Source organism: Triticum dicoccoides, chromosome 7B (genome assembly GCF_002162155.2).
Source record: "Triticum dicoccoides isolate Atlit2015 ecotype Zavitan chromosome 7B, WEW_v2.0, whole genome shotgun sequence".
NCBI classification, from domain to species: Eukaryota; Viridiplantae; Streptophyta; class Magnoliopsida; order Poales; family Poaceae; genus Triticum; species Triticum dicoccoides.
In genome coordinates, this window is record NC_041393.1 from 142502063 (window position 1) to 142506587 (window position 4525).

Sequence of the window (4525 nt, forward strand, 5' to 3'; positions counted from 1 at the left end):
TAGACAAACATAGTGTCACTAGTATGCCTCTACTTGACTAGCTCGTTGATCAAAGATGGTTGTGTTTCCTAAACCATAGACATGAGTTGTCATTTGATTAACGGGATCACACCATTAGGAGAATGATGTGATTGACTTGACCCATTCCATTAGCTTAGCACTTGATCGTTTAGTATGTTTCTATTGCTTTCTTCATGACTTATACATGTCCCTATGACTATGAGATTATGCAACTCCCGTTTACCGGAGGAACACTTTGTGTGCTACCAAACGTCACAACATAACTGGGTGATTATAAAGGAGCTCTACAAGTGTCTATGAAGGTACATGTTGAGTTGGCGTATTTCGAGATTAGGATTTGTCACTCCAATTGTCGGAGAGGTATCTCTGGGCCCTCTCGGTAATGCACATCACTATAAGCCTTGCAAGCAATGTAGCTAATGAGTTAGTTACGGGATGATGCATTACGTAACGAGTAAAGAGACTTGCAGGTAACGAGATTGAACTAGGTATTGAGATACCGACAATCGAATCTCGGGCAAGTAACATACCGATGACAAAGGGAACAACGTATGTTGTTATGCGGTTTGACCGATAAAGATCTTCGTAGAATATGTGGGAGCCAATATGAGCATTAAGTTTCCGCTATTGGTTATTGACCGGAGACGTGTCTCGGTCATGTCTACATAGTTCTCGAACCCGTAGGGTCTGCACACTTAAAGTTAGATGACGATTATATTATGAGTTTATGTGTTTTGATGTACCGAAGATAGTTCGGAGTCCCGGATGTGATCACGGACATGACGAGGAGTCTTGAAATAGTAGAGACATGAAGATTGATATATTGGCCGACTATATCCGGACACCAGAATGGTTCCGGGGGTTATCGGATGAATACCGGAGTACCGAGGGGTTACCGACCCCCCCCCCGGGGGGGGGGGGGTTAATGGGCCTCATGGGCCCTAAGTGGAGAAGAGGAGGGGCGGCCAGGGCAGGCCGCACACCCCCTCCCCCTCTAGTCTGAATAGGACAAGGGGGCGGCGCCCCCCTTTCCTTCCTCTCCTCTCGCCCTTCCTTCCCCTCTCCTACTTGGACTAGGAAAGGAGGGAGTCCTACTCCCGGTGGGAGTAGGACTCCTCCCTGGCGTGCCCTCCCCTAGCCGGGCACCCCTCCCCCTTGGTCCTTTATATACGGGGACATGGGGCACCTCTATACACAACAATTGATCCTTGAGATCTATTAGCCGTGTGCGGTGCCCCCCTACACCGCACCTCAATAATATCATAGCGGTGCTTAGGCGAAGCCCTATGTCGGTAGAACATCATCATCGTCACCACACCGTGGTGCTGACGAAACTCTCCCTCAAAGCTCGGATGGATTGGAGTTCGAGGGACGTCATCGAGCTGAACGTGTGCTGAACTCGGAGGTGCTGTGCGTTCGGTACTTGATCGGTCGGATCGTGAAGACGTACGACTACAGCAACCGTGTCGTGCTAACGCTTCCGCTTACGGTCTATGAGGGTACGTGAACACACTCTACCCTCTCGTTTCTATGCATCACCATGATCTTGCGTGTGCGTAGGAATTTTTTTGAAATTACTACGTTCCCCAACAATACCTCCCCGGTGACGGCGCCAGAAATCCTTCTTGCTACATCTTGAGCTTGCGTTGGTTTTCCTTGAAGAGGAAAGGGTGATGCAGAAATAGTAGCGTAAGTATTTCCCTTAGTTTTTGAGAACCAAGGTATCGATCCAGTAGGATGCTCCTCAAAAGTCCCACGCACCTACACAAACAAACAAAGAACTCGCAACCAACACAATAAAGGGGATGTCAATCCCTTCATGGCCACTTGCGAAAGTGAGATCTGATAGAGATAGTATGATAAGATAAATATATTTTTTGTATTTTTATAATATAGATTGGAAAATTAAAGATGCAAACAAAAGTATATTGAAAGCTTATATGATAAAAGATAGACCCAGGGGCCATAGGTTTCACTAGTGGCTTCTCTCAAGATAGCATAAGTATTACGGTGGGTGAACAAATTATTGTCGAGCAATTGATAGAAAAGTGAATAATTATGAGATTGTCTAGGCATGATCATGTATATAGGCATCATGTCCGCAACAAGTAGACCGACTCCTGCCTGCATCTACTACTATTACTCCACACATCGACCGCTATCTAGCATGCATCTAGAGTATTAAGTTCATAAAGAACAGAGTAACACATTAAGAAAGATGACATGATGTAGAGGGATAAACTCATGCAATATGATATAAACCCCATCTTTTTATCCTCGATGGCAACAATACAATACTTGCCTTGCTGCCCCTGCTGTCATTGGGAAAGGACATCGCAAGATTGAACCCAAAGCTAAGCACTTCTCCCATTGCAAGAAAGATCAATCTAGTAGGCCAAACCAAACTGATAATTCGAAGACACTTGCAAAGATAACTTAATCACACATAAAAGAATTCAGAGGAGATTCAAATATTTCTCATAGATAAACTTGATCATAGACCCACAATTAATTGGATCTCAACAAACACACCGCAAAAAGAGTTACATCGAATAGATCTCCAAGAAGATCGAGGAGAACATGGTATTGAGATCCAAAAAGAGAGAAGAAGCCATCTAGCTAATAACTATGGACCCGAAGGTCTGTGGTAAACTACTCACAACTCATCGGAGGGGCTATGGTGTTGATGTAGAAGCCCTCCGTGGTCGATTCCCCCTCCAGCGGAGCACCGACGAAGGCTCCAAGATGGGATCTCGCGGATACAAAAGGTTACGACGGTGGAAATAGTTTTTCGTGGGCTCCCCTGATGTTTTCGGGGTACATGGGTATATATAGGAGGAAGAAGTACGTCGGTGGACGCCCAAGGGGCCCACGAGGGCGCGCCCTGTAGGGGTGGGCGCGCCCTCCACCCTCGTGGCCACCTCGGCTGCTTCTTGACTTGCACTCCAAGTCCTCTGGATCACGTTTGTTCCAAAAATCACGCTCCTAAAGGTTTCATTCCGTTTGGACTCCATTTGATATTCCTTTTCTTCGAAACACTGAAATAGGTAAAAAAACAGCAATACGGGCTGGGCCTTTGGTTAGTAGGTTAGTTCCAAAAATGATATAAATGTGTAAAGTAAAGCCCATAAACATCCAGAACGGGTAATATAGTAGCATGGAACAATCAAAAATTATAGATATGTTGGAGACGTCTCAGATGTTCATATCCCCGTTGAGGTAACCTAGTGTTATTCGAAATTTCTCCGGTTCCATGTTATTCGGAATGAGTTTCTTAACAAGACTTGATCAACCTTGTTAGTGGATTCCTTTTGATGATCATAAGATGAATGAAATTAGAAGGCACAACCTTCTGTACCCTCCTTTTACTTTCTGTTATTTAGATTAAATAAAGTAAAAATAGTATTTTCTGTTTGTTTTCTGAATTATCCCTGCAATAAAAGAAATACCCCAAAAATAAAAGATCTCCAAGTGCCCTGCAAATTTAGTATAATTTTTTCTGGAATATTTGAGAATATCTGGCATTGAGAACACAACAGGGGGAGCTGGCACCTGGCCACGACGGTCCAGGGCGCGCCCCCTGCCTCGTGGGCCCATGGTGGCCCCCTCCACTTATTCCTGCACCCACACACTTCATCTTCCTCCCAAAAAATCACCATCCAGCTCAAGCACGAGTTCTAGCTCATTTTGCTGCGATTTTCGATCTCCTTGCTCAAAGCTCCATTCACAAAACTGCTTTGGGGGATTGTTCTTTGGTATGTGACTCCTCCAATGGTCCAATTAGTTTTTGTTCTAGTGCTTTATTCATTGCAAATTTTTGCTGCCTAGGTGACCCTGTTCTTGATCTTGCATGTCAAATTTATGAGGTCCCAAGTAATTCTAATGCATGACATAGGCTCTAGGCACTTGTGGGAGTAGTTGCTATCAATATTGTTTAGTTTGGCTTTTACTTTGAGTTACTAAAAATTTCAGAAATTTTCAGAAAAAGATGAAGAGATTTTTCTTGAGGGGCTCTTCTAGCCAAGGCTCTAAGGATAAACAAGCCAAGGAGAATGAAAAGCCCAAGTATAATCTTCCTCATGTGGCGGAAGTATGGCCGTGTGAATGGCCTTGTGATGATTTCTTGAGAGCAGCCGGGATTTATGATGACTTTTATTCTTTGGCAGATAATTCGGGCCTCACCGACTTGCTCCACGACCAGGCTGAACAGTATCTCTTACTCACCAATACTTTTGTGAAAAAATTCTACTTTTATCCTAAGAAATCACCTCCTTCAGTAGAGTTTCATTTATATGATGTGGCTAGGGAGATGTCGCTATATGAATTTTGCAGTGTTTGTAGGATACCTTTTGGGGGCAGCTTAGAGGAACCACATCGTAAAGATTTGGATGGATTTATTGATACTATTACTGTAAGGGAAACAAGGAAGGTTTCCGATGCAAGAATTACTAGCATACATTTTCCTGTTTTACGCTACTTTGCAATATTTGCTAGTCGATGCTTA